This window comes from Hordeum vulgare, chromosome 2H, assembly GCF_904849725.1.
Source record: "Hordeum vulgare subsp. vulgare chromosome 2H, MorexV3_pseudomolecules_assembly, whole genome shotgun sequence".
NCBI classification, from domain to species: domain Eukaryota; kingdom Viridiplantae; phylum Streptophyta; class Magnoliopsida; order Poales; family Poaceae; genus Hordeum; species Hordeum vulgare.
Genome location: NC_058519.1, coordinates 234,979,393 through 235,000,214, shown reverse-complemented (window position 1 = coordinate 235,000,214; position 20,822 = coordinate 234,979,393).

Sequence of the window (20,822 nt, the reverse complement as noted above, 5' to 3'; positions counted from 1 at the left end):
TATTGCTATCCTCGGTTTGCTAGGATCGATGGATTATGAGATTATGTTCAAATTGTGATGAGTTATATATTTCATTATCCTTTTATATTCTGTTCTTTCGTGATTCATGCATGTTATCCGTTGCTTTTTATTGATTTGGCCGAGTAGTAGACTGTAACTTCAAGAGGGAGCGTTATGCATGATTGTGGGTTCATGACCCCTGATGTCTAGCTTGAGTGACAGAAACATGAGACTAGGGGATGTGATGTTGCCACCAGGGAGAAAACAATGGTGCTTGTGACCGCGGTTGCCAGGATTGTTTACCTTACACAAAGTTCGTTAATGTAGTTGTCCGTTGCTTTGAGTTTACACTTTGGGTGGGGCTCGCAACTTAATACCAGCGAGTTTTTATGGATAGATATCGCAAGGTGGATGATTAGTAAGTAGATGCTGATGAATAACCGGTCTACTTGTCTTGGCATACTGCCCATTACTTTTGAGCCTCTAACATTCTAGTAGCATGATTAGCACTGCGTTGCGTTTATAATTCTGTCAATTGCCCACCTGTAATTTGTTTACCCATGCATAGTTGTTTATCGTCTTTTGGGAGAGAGACATCACTAGTGAACATCGTGTGACTCAGGTCCATATCACCACCATTGTTTACACCTCCATCATTTATTGCTTTCATTTACTTTTCCGTTGCAATCACTATCACTATTCCCGCTTGTGTTTTGATCCTTTGCAAACTACAAGGCCGGAGAGATTAACAACCCCTCTGTACTCGTTGGGAGCAAAGTTATTTGTTGTGTGTGCAGGTCCACGTCTTCTGCTGGTGCCAGAGCAGCAGACACCTACTTGTTGATCCTTGGAGTCCTCCTGGTTCGATAAGCCTTACAGTCCCCGTGTAAGGGAAATCTGCTGCTGACTACATCTCCACCTTCCACTTGGGGTAACCAATGAGGGGTGAGAAGTATACCCATGAACTCGTCATCAAGCAAATTTCTGGCGCCTTTGTGGGGGACTCCAGTCTTCAAGATAGGGGCGTTGCACGCTATCTTTTACCTTTGCTTTTTAGTCTTGTTAGCTTGCTTTCTAGTATTTTCTTTAGAGTCTTATACCAAAAACCACAAAAAAAATAGTTACTTTGCTTTGTTTAGTCTGTATGTCTAAGTCCTTTGCCTTTCGTATTGCCCCCGAAGGAGAGATTCTCACCTTCAAACAAAGTGTTGGAGAAAGTTTGAAAGATGCTTGGTATAGAATTAAAAATTCCCAAGATAGAGCCACCAAGAAGCAATCCACCACTATTTTGCTTAGATTTTTTTATGTCGGTATTACTTCTTGGCATAGGTTTGTTCTAGACACATCAATAGGTGGGAATTTCTTGGAAGCTCCCGTTTGGGAGGCTGTTAACGTTGTGGAAAATCTTGTCGGAATCCCACCTATTGTTGACATAAAGGATGATATCACTTTAGCTCACATTATAAGTAAACTTGAGAAGATAGATCTAGAGATGTCAAGCATGAGTAAAATAAATGAGGTAGATCGTAGGATTCAAGGGAACTTAAATAGATTTAATAGCTCCATGCACAAAATTTACAAAACTCTTGAGACCCTTAAATCCTATGATGTGGATCCTTCTAGGATTGATAAGATCAAGGATATTATTGAAGCTTTAAGAACTAGTCTATCCTCCATCAAGACTAAAAAGGTAGAAACCCCCGCAAGTAAGGGACCTAAGTTCGTTAACGTATCCAAGGTTCCTCATCCCAAAATGAGTATACCTATTGCTAAGGGTGTTGAAATTGTGAAGACCTTGGAAGAGATACCACTCCTAAATAGAATTAGAAATGAAATTCCAATTGGTCCTACTACCTTTGCTTTTGTTCCTAGAAGTGTTTCCACTAGGCCTCTCTTTGAGAGTCCCCTTAAGATTAGTTGTACTATTGAAGAGCTTTTTGATGATGTTTGTGATGGTTAGATTGATACAACTTGATCTTTTTGCATCATGCCTAGCTCAAAGGCATAAAAGAAACCGCTTGTTGGGAGGCAACCCGATTTGTTTTTACTTTCAGTTTTAGTATTCTTGATGCTTGCTACTACTGTAGCAACATCATTGTATCTTTATTTTGAAGCTTTGTGCCAAGTTTTAGCCTCCGATTGCAAGAAAATTCAAAAGTTGTGACATGCTATCCAGAAACAGATTATGTCTACTTGACGGAAAAATTCGCCAAAAATCACCATATCATCTTTTTGATATGATTTTTTTTACAGTATGTTATATATAATAGTCTTTCTAGCATGTGTTCTGAGTTTTTTTATTTGAGTTGCATAAGTGCCCCTAAACAATTCTTTACTACATGTTGTTCTGTTTTTCACAGATTCTGCCACGTTTTGCGTTTTCATCGTTTTGCAAATTTTAAGCTTGATTTTCCTTTGCAAAAATCTTTTGGCAATCATAAGAAACAGTAGCTATTCATGACAATATTTATTTTCAGTAGGGATTAAATTATTTTATCTTGGGTACTAATGATGTCAGTTGTGCCACTGCAACAAAAGACCTTCCAATGGCGCCAGAAATAGGTGTGTCGGCGGCACCAGGAATCCTTCTGCTACGGCTACGCCTTAAGGGACTTCCTAGGCAAATATACAAAGGATTTCCCCCGTAGCCTTGGAGCCTTGCGTTGGTGTTCCCTTGAAGAGGAAAGGGTGATGTAGCGCAGCGATGGTAAGTATTTCCCTCAGTTTGAGAACCAAGCTATCGATCTAGTGAGGGAGTATCACAAGAGCCTGCACAAACACAAAGGACCTGCTCCCAATGCTATGAAGGGGTTGTCAATCCCTTATAGATTGTTTGCCAAGTGAGAACTGAAAGCAACAAAGTAACAAAGCAAAGTAAAAGTGGAGGTGTAAACGATAGATGTGAATAGACCCGGGGGTCGTAGTGTTTACTAGTGGCTTCTCTCACGAAAGCAAGTAGACGGTGGGTGAACAAATTACTGTCGAGCAATTGATAGAACCGCGCAAATTCATGACGATATCTATGGTAATGATTATATCTATAGGCATCACGTCCAAAACAAGTAGACCGATACTTTCTGCATCTAGGTCAGGGGGCGCTCATTTTTTGTTGTATTTTAGGGAATGTATAGGCCAAAGATCTAGGTCAGGGGGCGCTCAGGGAGGCCACAAGCCCTGCCACCGCCGCCTCCCCCCTTGTGGCGGAGTGGGGGCTTGTGAGCTCCCTGGAGCCCTCCTGGCTTGGCCCACAGGCCCCCTGATCTTCTTCCGTTCGGGAAAAAATTATTTTGGGGATTTTATTCCGTTTGGACTCCGTTCCAAAATCAGATTTGAAAAGAGCCAAAAACACAGAAAAAACAGGAACTGGAACTTGGCAGTAAATTAATAAGTTATTCCCAAAAAAGATATAAAAGGTACATAAAACATCCAAAGATGACAAGATAACAGCATGAAACCATCAAAAATTATAAATACGTTTGAGACGTATCAAGCATCCCCAAGCTTAACTCCTGCTCGTCCTCGAGTAGGGAAGTGATAAAGAATGATTTTTTTATGCTTTCATGCTACATAGCATAGATGTCCTTTGTAACTCCTCTTATGTGACGTGAATGTTCAGATCCATTAGATACAAAACAATAGTTTGCTATGGACGTGGAAACAATAATAATTCAAGCAAACTAGCAAGGTAATCATGAACTTTCAAAATAACAAGGCCAAAAGAAAGTTATCCCTACAAAAGCATATAGTCTGGCTATGCTCTATCATCATTGCACAACGAATTTAAATCATGCACAACCCCGGTATTGGCCAAGTAATTGTTTCACACCTTTACTTTCTCAAACCTTTTCAACTCTCACGCAATACATGAGCGTGAGCCATGGTTTTAGCACTATAAGTGGTGTAGACTGTGGTGGAGGTTGCAAGACGAACAAGGAGAAGATAGTCACATTAACTAGGCATATCAATGAGCTGTGGAGATGCTCATCAATAGATATCAATGTGAATGAGTAGGGATTGACATACAAATGATGCACTAGAGCTACAAGTATGTGAAAGCTCTTCAAGAAAACTAGTGGGTGTGCATCCAACTTGCTTGCTCACGAAGACCTAAGGCAATTTTAAGGAAGCCTATCATTGGAATATACAAGCCAAGTTATATAATGAAAAATTCCCACTAGCTATATGGTGGTGACAAAACGAGAGACTCTCAATCATGAAGATCATGGTGCTTAATATGCACAAGTGTGGAAAAAGTGGTAGCATTGTCCCTTCTCTCTTTTTCTCTCATTTTTTTATTTTTTTGGTGGGCTCTTTGGCCTCTTTTTTTTGGTGGGCTTCTTTGGCCTATTTTATTTCCTCACATGGGACGATGCTCCATCAATGATGATCATCACACTTTCAACTCAAAACTTAGAGCAACGATGACTCTATATGGAATGCCTTCGGTAGTTTACCGTCACAATGATCTAGCATGGCATAGACATCAATGGAAACATCATGCTAGCTATCTTACAATCATGCAATGGCAATGTAGATGTGGTGGCACGTGTCATGGTGGTAGTTGCATGGCAATATATCTCGGAATGACTTTGAAAAAGCCATAATAGGTAGGTATGGTGGCTGTTTTGAGGGAGTCTAATGGTGGGTTTTGTGCACCGGCGAAAGTTGCACGGCACTAAGAAGATAGTGATGGTGGAAGGTAAAAGTGCATCTAAACCATGGACTCAACATTAGTCATGAAGAACTCATATACTTGTTGCAGAAGTTTTATTAGTAATCGAAACAAAGCATTCAACGCATACTCCTAGGGGAAGGGTTGGTAGGTATAAACAATCGCGCGATCCCGACCGCCACGCAAAGGATGACAATCAATAGACTAGTCATGCTCAGATTTCATCACATAGCGGTTCACCATATGTGCCTGCTACGGGAATCACTAAATTCAACACAAGTATTTCTAGATCCACAACACCTTACTAGCATAACTTCAATATTACCAAAACCACAACTCAAAACTAATTGAGATGAATCAAACTTCTCTAACTATTCAATGCACATGAAGGTGGAAGTTTTCGTATCCCTTTGGATAACTACCCCTTTTGAGACTACTTTCAAAGCATAGATCAACTACCAAGCCACGCACCGCTGTGCTCTATAAGATATAAGTGAAGCACATAGAGCGAAAGTATCTAAGTGAAGCACATGTGAGCTGAATTGTCTACCAAAGGATATAAGTGAAGCTCGACAAAATCACGGTGTGTGCATGTATATCTATCTAGGTGTGCAGCAAGGATGATTGTGACACAACAAACATAAAAGACTCCTACGATACAAGATGCTCCAAGCAAAAACACATAACATGTGGTGAATAAAAATATAGCCCCAAGTAACATTACCGATGGATTGAAGACGAGAGAGGGGATGCCTTCCCGGGGCATCCCCAAGCTTAGGCTTTTATGGCATCCTTGAATCTCTTGGGGTGACTTGGGCATCCCCAAGCTTGAGCTCTTGCCACTCTTTATCTCTTTGTCCATAAGAACTTCACCCAAAACATGAAAATTCACAACACGAAACTTAAACAGAAACTCGTGATAACACTAGTATGAGAAAGCAAACCACCACTTCCTAAGGTACTGTAGAAAACTTAAATTCTACTTGTGTTGATGTTGGGTTACTGTATTTTCAATCTTCCATGGCTAATACCTGTCACATCCCTGGAACCCTAATCAAGTATAGCATTGTGCTCATATCTTCTTTGCATTGCATCAAAGGAAATTGCAACAAGATCAAAGCAAGTGGTGAAGCAAAACTCAAAAACCCTAGCCACTTTTCAAATTCAAAGAAATTATAAACTTGTTCAAATCAATGAACCCAAAATGGCCTCAAGAAAAGTTCAACTTTTTTGATAATTCTTGAAAGAAAATAAGCATTGAAGAAAACTATTTTCGTAACACATTTGGCATTTTATTTAAAAGCAAAAAGCCACTGGAATCAAGTTTAAATTTGAATTCAAAAACTTTAAGTTTTCAAAAATGTTGAAAACTTCAGGAATGGTTGGATATATTCCAACAAATATTCGGGTGTGTTCAAAATATTCTTTGTAAACTATTTTGGAGCTGAAAAAAAAAGCAAATCAAATAGTTAGTAAAAGAGAAAACAAAACAGAAAAAAAAAGGAAGAAACACCTACGTGTCGCTCACCTAGCCCGGCCCAGCTTCTTCCCTGTCGTCTTCCTCACCCGCCAATGGGCAGCAGGAGGTGGCCGCCGAGTACTCCGGCGCGGCCACGCACGTGTGCACCTGCCTGGCCGCCGCTTTGCGCTGGCACGCGAGGGGATAACCCTCCCGAGGCGTGCCCGAGCTCATCCTCTCCTCATTCTCCCCCTTTGCTTCGTTCCCCACTGCCGCCATTGGAGCCCGAGCAGAGCTCGAGCTCGCCGTCCTTCTAGCCTACCTCTTTCCCTTCTAAGCTGCGCAATAGAACCGCCGCAGCTCCCTGAAGCTTCCTAGCCACGAGTCCGACACCGAGATGCAGTGAAACGACGAGTCAGAGTCGTCTTCTTCCTCGGTTCACCGAAGTTCGTCGCCGGCGTTCTCCCTCTCCAGGCCGTCCCCGAGCAAGCTAGCGCCACCAATGCACTCCCCGTGAGCTTGCATAGCTTTCCCCCAAGTTTCCCCCTTTGATCCCTTCCTCTAGCCTTGATTTCAGCGGACACCGACGAGATCCACCGCGGGAGCTCGTCGCCGGTAGCCCTCCGGTGAACAGCTCGTCCTTCTGAGGCCACCAGCTGCTTCAGGTCATCGCGTAGATGTCGTACGAGCTCAGTCCCGTACGTAGCTCCCTCTGTTGCGATGACCCCGATGACGCCCGAACTTTGGCCGCCGCCAAGCTCGTCGCCGGCGTCATCTCCGGCCAGATCAGCCCCGGCTAAGTGCAAAAATGAACCTGCGGGAGTCGTGTCGTTCCTCTGGTGCACTCCGCGCAGAGTTTGGCCGCCTGTGCGTCGTTTCCGAGCCCCTCCGCTATACTAGTGGTCGTAGGAGGCTCGCCGTCGGCGAGGACGACCTCGCCGCCGGTGGATCTCAGCTGGCCTGAGCCACTGACGCGTGGGGCGAGCCTCTGGAAGTTCTGGATTAATAAAAATAATGTTAATTAATCTAATAAGTCACTGACATGTGGGTCCAGTACTGTTAATTAGCTAATTAAGTTTAAAGCTAATATAAAACTGACCAGAGTCACTGACCAGTGGTCAGGTTTGACTTTCAACGGCCAGTTGGACCTGCTGATGTCATGCTGATGTAGTAAAGATTTTCTGATTTAAAAGAATTCCAGAAAAATGCCAAAACTTCTAAAAATCATAGAAATTAATTTGTAACTCCAATGAAAATAATTTATATATGAAGAAGTATCTGAAAAATCAAAGGAATCGGAATATGTCATTTTCAAACATGTTTGAAAATGTTACTGGACCAAACCTGTAGAATAATGAATAAGTTAAATTTTATAAATGCTATGGAGATGGAACTTGAAAATCATTTGAATTCCACTTCAAATGCTACGATCAAACATTGTTCAATCACAACCAGCAACATAACATATCATTTCCATGCATGTTAAAAACAAGTTGATCTGAGCATCAGGTCGAATCAATTAAAATGGTATTCGAGAATACCTCGTTTGAAGTGATATTTGAATCTGATTCAAATCAACTTCAAACCTAATAAATGTTAGCGATATTAGCATACCACCTTCCATCCTCATGCCATGCTCATGCATCATCTTGTTGCATATGATTGTTATTGATTGTTGTCATTTCTTTCGGTAGGCTCCGCTCCTCTGGATTCCACTGAATATCCGACTGACGGATATTGTCCCTCTTTTGAGCAACAAGGCAAGCAACCATTTTGATCATCCCGATGAATCCCATGTTCTCGCTCCTACACTTACTTATTGCATTAGGATCAAATGCTCAAATGCTTTTGCCACGTTAGTTGAACCCACTTCCTTTGCATGACATGTCTTTGTCACAGTAAATAGCTGAACCTTGCAACCTAGCATACCTGGTAGATGCTTGAGCCATGATGTGCCTTATCCTGCTATGCATGCTATGCTTAGAGTTGTGTATGGTCTGTCATCTGGGAGATGAACAGAATTGTGAGAATGTGTTCAGTAAGTAAAGGTTGTGTGTTGAACCTGATTTGGTAAAGGTACCGGGGAAAGGCTATGTAGGAGTACATGGCGTGTTGTTTCATTGGAACCGTCCTTAGGACCTGAGTTCCGTGTATGTAATCCAAGATGAGATACTACCACATGCTGGGCCCTGAAATATGACCCCGCTCGACTTATTAATCGCTTAGTACTTGGTCCAGGAGTTGCAAGCAGTTTCTGTTGTTTATAGTCATGCTGGAGGCCGTGCATAACGCTGACCTGAGAGGTGGGCTGTGATGCGGTAGGCAGTGGCACGGTGTACTAGGTGGCACCCGGAAGGTGGGCTTGGGAACCCTGCACACATCATTTGGGGCCGTGGCGGAAACCTCGGCCGGACTTCCGTGCGGGTTAACCTCAGATAGGCGATAGACCTGGACTAAGTATTAGTGTGGTTAACGGTCGTGGCCGACTCCCTTGCTGGGCTTCCACTTGAAGGTTGCCGAGGTGCATGACGTGCACATGGCGATAAGTTGCGAGAGCGTGTGTGAAGAAGTACACCCCTGTAGGGTTATGATCTATTCGAATAGCCGCGTCCGCGGATATGGACTACTTGGAGACATATGTTGTTCATAGATAACTTCAATGGGTACTCATAAAATTGTCAAGATAAGCGTGAGTGTCGTGGACGGCGTTCCCGTATGGAGACGGAATGATTCCACGATGGAGTATTGTTGTGGTGTCAGTGGAATCGTGTGCGAGAAATCAATTCGTCAAAATTATTTAAAAATGCAAGTTCTCTAGCCACGAGTCAAATGTTGGCTTTCCGCATGAAACCCCACAATTCCTTATTGATACTTGCATGAGTAGATAGTTATCCTAAAGTCTTGTTGAGTACCTCCGTACTCATGTTTGCTTAATATTTGTTGCAGAGGTTGTTAATGACCCTAATGGAGGGTTCTTCCTAGACATCGACGACGATGAGTAGCTGGTATCCCAGCTACGATCTGGCCCTAGGGTGGGTCTGTAGTATAGTCAGGCCACGTGCCTTCTAGTTTCATCTGTCTGTACTCAGACAACTTATCTACTTCCGCTGGCTTGTAACTTGAATGACAGTTATGATGGGTGGTGAGACCCCTACTGTGTAATATTATGTGTGAGGCTCTTCCAAGCCTTTTAAATAAAGGTTGTATGTTTATGATTATGTTGTGATGCCATCGATGTATCTATACATATTGGTATGCCATGCGTATGTGTGTCGTACTTGATATGTATGGGGTTCGATTACCTAGCCGTAGACTTTAGTAGCATTCCTTACAGGGAAATGCCCCTTTGTGATCCAACGAGCCATGGTAGCTCGCTACTGCTCCGGACACATTTTTTGACCGGCGTGTGTCCTTCTTAGCTATAGTGTCTGTCCCCTTTGGGGAAATGTCACGCGATGTAATGGAGTCCTTGTAGCTTGCTACGACTCGTCTACATTCGCTGGTGACCGACACCTGCTTTGCTGGGTCATGTATGCCTGTCCCTGTGCAGAACTGCCACTTTAGTTTATGACTAGACATGTCGATCTGGGTTCTTTGTCATTGGATTGCTAGTGACACAATTGCATACGCGAGCCAAAAGGCGCAAACGGTCCCGGCTAAGGTAAGGCTGCAGCCATGGGGTTAACCGTGCGTGAGACCGTAAAGAGATGCGATGTGTTACAGGCTGGATTCCTATGACTTAGGATCGGGGTCCCGACGGCGTTGGTATCAGAGCCTCACTGACTGTAGGACTACTAAGCCAAACTGGTCGAAGTTGAGTCTAGAATTGCTTTAGTTATATATAAGGGAATTTTTTATGGAAGGGAACGTAAGACTCTCGTTCTCTTCTCAAGTTATTCTATTCTAGTCATCCTCGTCTTTTCTACGGGAATTAAGGACTAGGTTACTCATCTTCTTCTAGGCTCATGTTTCTGATCGGTAGATTATAAGACTACGGGTCGAGAGATTTTTGGGTTTCTTTTATTCCCAAGATAAAGGAACTAAGTTTGATGATCAGAGAATTGAACTTGATAGTTGAGTGGTTACGTTATTCTATTTTTTGGGTTGTCTCAAAATTGTTTTTCAGCATTTACAGCCGTTATGCTGCCCAGTTTTGCATTCAGAGCTCCAATGCTTTTGCATTACTCTCTATTTTCAGATGCCTGGTCGTCCTTCTCGTCAGGTGGTTCGTCTCACTAGGTGCATTGATGTGCCGGGTCATACGGCCATGCTGGTCAGGGTGATGTCGGTGTGCGGTTACCGCTGGTACCTAGAGTACACAGTGGGGGAACAGTACCGAGACTTCAACCAGAGCCAATATATCTGCACTATTAGGGTATTACCAGACTACCCTGGAGCTGAGGAGCCAATCCATTGGTCCTATCGATTGGGGGTCACTGTTGACATGGCAGTACAAGATGCTGCCTATTCAATGCTGACCAATATGAGGGCGAGACATGCACTGCTGCAGAATTCAGAGTTGTGCTATGTTCCTGCCTCTCAGCCAGGTGAAGAGGGATACCTCAGTGGGGTCTATTTTGATTCCTCTATGGAGGATCCGCTACTGCAGTCCACTGCTGAGATGCTAGAGAGCAGAGGCAGGGATGCTCGTGCTCTCCGCATGGAGCTTTATGCTACACGTGCCCGTCTGTGGAAGGCTTTGACGCAGCTGGCACCGGTAGTCCAGACATGGTATGGAGATATGGAGATGCTGAACCCTGTTAGAACCCATCTTCCGGCCCATGTTGACTGGCCAGCTATAGGAGGAGTCACCCCTCTTCGGGGACCCCTACTACCACCAGTCAGGGGACCAAGGCCACATTCGTGTCCTTATGGATCCTAGGGATCCCAGGCCAGAGTATTTCCTGATCCACAGGTTGAGCTTCCAGGCCATGGAGGCAATCTTTCTGAGATGTTCTATGCGGATGCCTGAACCGTGAGTGGAAGGATATTATGGTAGTAGTCGTACGTTCACAGTCCTGTATGACTTGTGAAGTATGCTTGTGATGTGAAATGAATTTCGGAGGCCTAGATAAACAATGTATAGGAAGCTTGTAAACCTCTGATGAGTAGTTTCAAAATTTCAGTAGTTTGCTCTTCGGTTAAGGTTGTACTGAACTATGTAAGGGTGGGTATGAACCATGGTGTATATATAGCAGTTGCTTGTTACCATGTTGTTCGGATATTCATTTCCGCATTCCATGTGTTCAGTGCATTCTTAATCCATAGCTAGTATTGATAATGATATTGGTCTAAGCTGTGAGTTTGTTTGTCAGGATGGTGTTCACCAGGTTGAACCGTGCCCTTGCTCATGAACAAGGCGAGTGTAGTCAAGCATCGCTGGAAGACCCGCCTCACCCGCCCTCTCTGGGGGAAGTGATCCTTGAGGCAGAAAGGAACAAAAGGGAGACCAACCGACTGTTAGAGCGTATTGAGCAGAATACGGCTCGTCAGCCTAGGAATGTTGCAGTGTCCCTAAATGACTTTGTGAAGCTGAATCCTCCAAAGTTCCATCACTCCGTCGATCCCCTCGACGCTGATGATTGGTTGTGTAGTATTTCACGTAAGATTCGCTCTGCGAATGTTTCTAAGGCCGACAAGGTGACCTTTGCGGTGTATTTTCTGGAAGGACCCACCAATCTATGGTGGGAGAACTTTGAAGCTATGCGTCCTACTGAACCAGCAGTCACATGGGAAGACTTTAGTGCAGCCTTCCGTCTGCACCATATTCGGGAAGGCCTGATGGACAGAAAGAGAGAGGAGTTCTGTGCATTCACCCAGGGCAAGTTGACCGTGGATGCCTATAGTCGCGAGTTCGGTAACCTCGCCCGCTATGCAACAGAGGAGGTGTCTACTGACGCCAAGAAGCAAACAAGATTCCATAAGGGTCTGAGCCCTGAGCTTCGTCGTGATTTGCGCCTCCACGAGTGTGCAAGCTTCCAAGCCCTGGTCAACAAGGCGATCAGTGCCGAGACTGGTCATACCAACTTCGAAGCCACAAAGAATCACTCCCGTGACTTTGGCTCGTCATCTGGTTCCGCGTTTCCAAAACGCAGGCTGTGGGTTCCAAACAGTTCTCTGCCGCCAAGATACACTCCGAGGCCATCCTACGTGGCGCCTCAGACGAATCAAACCAACCCTCCAGCAAAAACCTATGGTGGTCTAGCTAGCAATGCTACACCACGTGCCAACCAAGTGATATGCTACAAGTGTGGAGAACCAGGGCACTATTCCCATGAGTGTCCTCAGAATGTGGGTGCCAAGCAACCCGGAAAGTCCGTCGGGCAAGGCAAGTCGGGCAAATCTTACTATGTGAAGCCAACTCCTGCACGTGGCCGTGTGAACTATGTCTCAGCAGAAGAAGCTGCAGAGGATCCCGACGTCATACTGGGTACGCTCCTTGTTAATCATCACCCAGCGTCTGTTCTTTTTGACACTGGGTCTTCTCATTCCTTCATTTCAGAAAGTTATGCACAGTTGCATAACATATCTTTTTGTGATATGCCAATTCCATTGGTTGTCCAAACTCCTGGTAGCAAGTGGCAAACCTCTAGGATAACCTATGACAATGAAATTCTAGTAGACAGGCTAGTTTTTCTAGCCTCATTGATAGCCCTGAAATCTTCGGATATTAATATCATCTTGGGTATGGACTGGATGTCAGCTCACTATGCCAAGATTGATACTCATCCTAGAAATGTTCAGCTTACCCATCCCTCGGGTGAGATAGTCAATGTCTCTACTCGAGTTGCCAAATGCCAACTCTATTCCCTCAATGCCAACCCTCTTCCGGAACTTGAAGACATTCCTGTAGTCCGTGACTTCCCGGATGTTTTTCCAGAGGAACTGCCAGGAATTCCACTTGACAGAGATGTAGAGTTCATGATATATCTTGTTCCAGGAACTGTTCCAATAGCCAGAAGACCATATAAGATGGCACCCCTGGAGCTAGCGAACTTAAGAAGCAACTAGATGAGGCATTGAATAAAGGTTTCATTCGTCCTAGCTCTTCCCCTTGGGCTTGCCCCGTCCTCTTCGTCAAGAAGAAGGATGGAACGGATCGGATGGTTGTACACTACCGACCCGTTAATCTGGTCACCATAAAGAACAAGTATCCGCTCCCCAGGATCAACGACCTGTATGATCAGCTCGCTGGATCCTCAGTCTTCTCAAAAATGGATTTGAGGTTGGGATACCATCAAGTCAAAATCAAGAACGGGGACATTCCAAAAACGGCTTTTGTTACTCGTTATGGCCAATACGAGTACACCATCATGTCCTTATGTTTAACCAATGCCCCAGCCACCTTCTCTCGTCTGATGAATTCAATCTTCATGGAGTATCTGGATAAATTCGTCATGGTATACCTCGACGATATTCTCATCTACTCGAAGAACGAACAAGAACATGCCGAGCATCTAAGGCTGGTATTGACGAAACTTCGAGAGCATCGCCTTTATGCCAAGTTTTCAAAATGTGAATTTTGGTTACCAGAAGTGACCTATCTAGGTCACGTAATCTCTGGTAAGGGTATTGTTGTCAATTCGGAGAGAGTTCAAGCCGTCCTTGATTGGACTCAACCTGAATCGGTTAAGCAAGTTAGGATTTTTCTTGGTCTAGCGAGGTATTGTCGCTGCTTTGTCGAGAATTTATCCAAGGTTGCAAAGCCTCTAACTGAAATCCTCAAGAAGGATAAAAAGTTAGAGTCGACACCACAGTGTGAGCATAGTTTTCAGGAACTGAAAAGACGCCTGACTTTCGCACCTGTCTTGCTACCACCAGATTTTTCTAAGGACTTTGTTATCTATTCCGACGCCTCTTGACAAGGATTAGGTTGCATCCTCATGCATGATCGTCATGTGATTGCATACGCATCTCGACAGTTGCGTCCACATGAGGATAATTATCCCACACATGATCTTGAGCTTGCAGCTGTAGTCCATGCACTAAAAACCTGGCGACATTACCTTCTGGGTAATCGTTGCAAAATATTCACTGATCACCAAAGTCTGAAATATATCTTCACCCAACCGGATTTGAATCTCACGCAAAGACGGTGGGTTGAGTTGATCTCGGATTACGACTTAGGGATAACTTACACCCCGGGGAAGGCCAATGTTATGGCTGATGCACTAAGTCATAAATCTTATTGTAACAATTTGATGCTACAACGAGGTCAACCACATCTCTATGAGGAATTTCGGAAGTTAAATCTTCATATTGTTCCTCAAGGATTCCTTTCTACCCTGGTGGCGAAGCCTACCCTTAGGGATCAAATTATAGCTGGCCAAAAGCGTGATAAGGGGATATCACGGATCAAGGAGAATATTATTAGCGGAAACGCTAATGAATTCTCCATGAATGATCAAGGTGTTGTGTTCTTCCAGAATCGTCTAGTGGTTCCTAAGAAACCACATCTAAGGCAGTTAATCCTTAAGGAGGCTCATGATTCTCCTCTCACCATTCATCCCGGTAGTACTAAGATGTATCAGGACCTACGCCAGAGGTTCTGGTGGACTAGGATGAAGAGAGAAATTGCTGATTTGGTTGCTAACTGCGATGTTTGTCGTCGAGTTAAGGCAAAACATCAAAGGCCTGCTAGTACCCTTCATCCTTTAGCTATTCCTGAATGGAAATGGGATAAAATTAGTATGGATTTCATTAACGGATTTCCCAAGACCAAGAAAGGAAATAATGTTATCTTTGTGGTCATTGACCGTCTCTCCAAAGTAGCTCATTTTCTTCCAGTTCGTGAGAGTATAACAGCTAGCCAGCTAGCAGAGTTATATATCTCTCGAATAGTGTCATTTCATGGTGTTCCCCCGGAGATTAACTCAGACCATGGGAGTATCTTTACTTCTCGCTTCTGGGAAAGTTTTTAGAATGCTATGGGGACTCACTTATCTTTTAGCATTGCTTTCCATCCTCAATCAAGTGGTCAAGTAGAAAGAGTAAATCAAATCCTAGAGGATATGCTCCGAGCTTGCGTTATATCATTCAGTATGAATTGGGAGAAGTGCCTTCCATTCACCAAATTTGCTTATAACAATAGTTATCAATCAAGCTTGGGCAAAGCTCCTTTTGAAGTTCTCTATGGACGAAGATGTCGAACACCTCTTAATTGGTCAGAAACCAGAGAGAGGCAACTCTTTAGCCCGGATATGATCCAGCATGCAGAAGAGGATGTTCGCATTATTCGTGAAAAGTTGAAAACAGCCCAGTCTCGTCAAAAGAGCCAATATGATTGTCATCATAAGGTTGTGACCTTTGAAGTTGATGAGAAGGCTTACCTTTGGGTTACACCTTTGAAGGGTACCCATCGATTCGTTATCAAGGGCAAGTTGGCTCCTCATTACATTGGTCCTTTTCGCATTCTTGCCAAACAAGGAGAAGTTGCCTACCATTTGGAACTTCCTCCGCATCTTTCCAAGGTTCATGATGTCTTCCACGTCTCGCAACACAGGCATTGCTTTTCGGATCCTATCCGTGAAGTGGACCACGAAACGCTTGATCTCCAAGATAACCTTTCATACCGAGAATACCCTGTACGTATTCTTGATCAAGCTGAGCGTACCACTCGACGTTGAAACCTCAAGTTTCTTAAAGTTCAATGGTCAAATCATTCTGAAAAGGAGGCAACTTGGGAAAGAGAGGATCGTCTCCGACTTAAGTATCCTCCGTTATTCCCGACGACTTGTAAATCTCGGGACGAGATTCTTTTGAGTTGGGGTGAGTTGTCACATCCCTGGAACCCTAATCAAGTATAGCATTGTGCTCACATCTTCTTTGCATTGCATCAAAGGAAATTGCAACAAGATCAAAGCAAGTGGTGAAGCAAAACTCAAAAACCCTAGCCACTTCTTAAATTCCAAGAAATTATAAACTTGTTCAAATCAATGAACCCAAAATGGCCCCAAGAAAAGTTCAACTTTTCTGATAATTCTTGAAAGCAAATAAGCAGTGAAGAAAACTCTTTTCATAACACATTTGGCAATTTATTTAAAAGAAAAAAGCCACTGGATTCAAGTTTAAATTTGAATTCAAAAACTTTTAGTTGTCAAAAATGTTGAAAACTTCAGGAACGGTTGGATATATTCCAACAAATATTCTGGTGTGTTTAAAATATTCTTTGTAAACTATTTTGGAGCTGAAATAAATAGCAGATCAAATAGTTAGTAAAATAGAAAACAAAACACAAAAAAGGAAGAAACACCTACGTGTCGCTCACCTGGCCCGGCCCACCTTCTTCCCTGTCGTCTTCCTCCCCCGCCAGTGGGCGGCAGGAGGTGTCCGCCGCATACTCTGGCGCGGCCACGAACCTGTGCGCCTGCCTGGCCGCCGCTTTGCGCTGGCACGCGAGGGGATAACCCTCCCGAGGCGTCCCCGAGCTCATCCTCTCCTCATTCTCCCCCTTTTCTTCGTTACCCACTGCCGCCATTGGAGCACGAGCAGAGCTCGAGCTCGCCGTCGTTCTAGCCTACCTCTTTCCCTTCTAAGCCGCACAATAGAACCGCCGCAGCTCCCTGAAGCTTCCTAGCCACGAGCCCGGTGCCGAGACGCAGTGAAACGACGAGTCGCACTCGTCTTCTTCCTCGGGTCACCGAAGTTCGTCACAGGCGTTCTCCCTCTCCAGGCCGTCCCCGAGCAAGCTAGCGCCACCACTGCACTCCCCGTGAGCTTGCGCAACTTTCCCCCAAGTTTCCCCCTTCGATCCCTTCCTCTAGCCTTGATTTCACCGGAGCCCGACGAGATCGGCCGCGGGAGCTCGTCGCCAATAGCCCTCCGGTGAACAGCTCGTCCTACCGAGGCCACTAGCAGCTTCAGCCCGTCGCGTAGATGTCTCCGATGACCCCGATGACGCTCAAACTTTGGCCGCCGCCAAGCTCGTCGCCGGCGTCATCCCCGGCCAGATCAGCCCCGGCTAAGTGCAAAAATAAACCTGCAGGAGTCGTGTCGTTCCTCTGGTGCACTCCGCGCAGAGTTTGGCCGCATGTGCGCCGTTTCCGAGCCCCTCCGCTGTACTGGTGGTCGTCGGAGGCTCACCGCCGGCGAGGACGACCTCGCCGCCGGTGGATCTCAGCTGGCCTGAGCCACTGACGCGTGGGGCCAGCCACTGGAAGTTTTGGATTAATAAAAATAAAGTAAATTAATCTAATAAGTCACTGACATGTGGGTCCAGTACTGTTAATTAGCTAATTAAGTTTAAAACTAATATAAAACTCACCAGTGGGTCCCACTGGTCAGGTTTGACTTTCAACGGCCAGTTGGACCTGGTGAAGTCATGGCGATAAGTGGCGAGAGCGTGTGTGAAGAAGTACACCCCTGCAGGGTTATGATCTATTCGAATAGCCGCGTCCGCGGATATGGACTACTTGGAGACATATGTTGTTCATAGATAACTTCAATGGCTACTCATAAAATTGTCAAGATAAGCATGAGTGTTGTGGACGGCATTCCCGTATGGAGGCGGAATGATTCCACGATGGAATATTGTTGTGGTGTTAGTGGACTCGTGTGCGAGAAATCAAGTTGTCAAAATTATTTAAAAATGCAAGTTGTCTAGCCACGAGTCAAATGCTGGCTTAACGCATGAAACCCCACAATTCCTTATTGATACTTGCATGAGTAGATAGTTATCCTAAATTCTTGTTGAGTACCTCCGTACTCATGTTTGCTTAATATTTGTTGCAGACGTTGTTAATGACCCTAATGGAAGGTTCTTCCTAGACATCGACGATGACGAGTAGCTGGTATCCCAGCTACGATCTGGCCCTAGGGTGGGTCTGTAGTATTGTGAGGCCACGTGCCTTCTAGTTTCATCTGTCTGTACTCAGACAGCTTATCTACTTCCGCTGACCTGTAACTTGAATGACTGTTATGATGGGTCGTCAGACCCCTACTGTGTAATATTATGTGTGAGGCTCTTCCGAGCCTTTTAAATAAAGCTTGTATGTTTATGGTTATGTTGTGATTCCATCGATGTATCTATACATATCGGTATGCCATGCGTATGTGTGTCTTACTTGATATATATGGGGTTCGATTACCTAGCCGTAGACTTTAGTAGCATTCCTTACAGGGAAATGCTCCTTTGTGATCCAACGAGCCATGGTAGCTCGCTACTGCTTCGGACACATTGGTTGACCGGCGTGTGTCCTTCTTAGCTGCTGTGTCTGTCCCCTTTGGGGAAATGTCACGCGATTTAATGGAGTCCTTGTAGCTTGCTACGACTCGTCTACATTCGCTGGTGACCGACACCTGCTTTGCTGGGTCATGTATGCATGTCCCTGTGCGGAACTGCCACTTTGGTTTATGACTAGACATGTCGATCCGGGTTCTTTGTCAATGGATTGCTAGAGACACAATTGCATACGCGAGTCAAGAGGCGCAAACGGTCCCGGCTAAGGTAAGGCTGCAGTCGTGGGTTTAACCGTGCATGAGACCGCAAAGAGATGCGATGTGTTACAGGCTGGATTCTATGACTTAGGATCGGGGTCCCGACAATACCGCCCGATACTATCCATAGGTTCATCAAAATAAGCAACCAACACAACAAAAACAGAATCTGTTAATAGCAGACTAGTCTGTAGCAATCTGTATATTTCTTATACTTCTTTTACTTCAAAAATTCTTAAAAATTACTACAGTCTGAAGAATTTGCGTAGAAATCAGCATCAAAAAGAATCAACTCAAAAGCTCTTACAGAAAAAAAATGAAAATTCTTTTCGTTAGCAGAAAGTTTTTGTCTTTTCCAGCATGACCAAACGATCATCCCCGAGACTAATCATAACGGTTTTGCTTGGCACAAACGCAAAAAGAAACAAAAAAAACACAATCATAACAGAATTATGAAAGTGTGAAAAACAAAAAACAGAAAGAAAAAGGATAGATTCGTTGGGTTACCTCGCAACAAGCGCTATTGTTTAACGCCCTTAGCTAGGCATTCAATGATGCTCTCACAAAAGACAAGAATTGAAGCACAACGGGAGCATCCTAAAGCATGTGAAAACCACATCTAAGTCTAACATACTTCCAATGCATAGGCATTTTATAGGAAAACAGATTGTCAAGACAACCAATTGTTGCCATATGCAAGGAAGAAGAAAGAGACAATAGCAATCTCCACATAACGAGAGGTAATTTGGTAACATAAAAGTTTCTACCACAATATTTTCCTCTCTCATAGCTATTACATGTGGGATCATATTCGAATTCAACAATGTAACTATCACAAAGGATATTCTTTTCATGATCCACATGCATGCAAAGTTGACGCTCTTCAAAAATAGTGGGATTGTCATCAACTAAAGTCATGACTTCTCCAATCCCACTTTCAATATTATTGCAAATATCATATTCATCATGAGGTTTAAACAGATTTTCAAGATCAAAAGAAAAATCATCACCCCAATCATGATCTTTGCCACAAGTAGTGGACATAGCAAAACTAGCATCCCCAAGCTTAGGGTTTTGCATATTTTTAGCATGATTGTCACTAACAGAATTTATAGTGAAACCATTGCAATCATGCTTTTCATCCAAGGAGCCCTCGTCAATCACTTCATGAATTTCTTCATCATGATTTTTAGATTCACGCATCTCAAGCAAAACTCCATAAAGAAATTCAAGTGCACTCAACTCACTAGCAATTCGTTCCACATAAGTGGGTCTCTTAAAGAGATTAGCTAGTGGGTGAGGATCCATATCAATGGATTTTTAGCAAGCAAAGATGCAAGCTAAAAGAAGTCACATGGCACTCGAGCAAAGGAAAGGCAAACAAAAAAGGCAAACGAAAACGGCAAAGGAGAAAGGCAAATGAAAACGTTAAATGTGAAGTGGGGGAGAGGAAAACGAGAGGCAACTCGCAAAAAAGGTAAATGCAAGAGATGAGTTTGTGAGACCTACTTGGATAGATCTTGATCTCTCCTCCCCGGCAACGGCGCCAGAAATGCTTCTGATGTCAGCTGTGCCACTGCAACAAAAGATCTTCCAATGGCGCCAGAAATAGGTGTGTCGGCGGCACCAGGAATCCTTCTGCTACGGCTACGCCTTAAGGGACTTCCTAGGCAAATATGCAAAGGATTTCCCCTGTGGCCTTGGAGCCTTGCGTTGGTATTCCCTCGAAGCGGAAAGGGTGATGTAGCGCAGCGATGGTAAGTATTTCCCTCAGTTTGAGAACCAAGTTAACGATCCAGTGAGGGAGTATCACAAGAGCCTACACAAACACAAAGAACCTGCTCCCAACGCTATGAAGGGGTTGTCAATCCCTTATAGATTGTTCGCCAAGTGAGAACTTGAAGCAACAAAGTAACAAAGCAAAGTAAAAGTGGAGGTGTAAACGATAGATGTGAATAGACCCGGGGACCGTAGTGTATACTAGTGGCTTCTCTCATGAAAGCAAGTAGACGGTGGGTGAACAAATTACTGTCGAGCAATTGATAGAACCGCGCAAAGTCGTGACGATATCTATGGCAATGATTATATCTATAGGCATCACGTCCAAAACAAGTGGACCGATACTTTCTGCATCTACTACTATTACTCCACATGTCGACCGCTATCCAGCATGCATCTAGTGTATTAAGTTCAAAAGAACAGAGTAATGCCTTAAGCAAGATGACATGATGTAGATGGACAATCTCATATGAATGA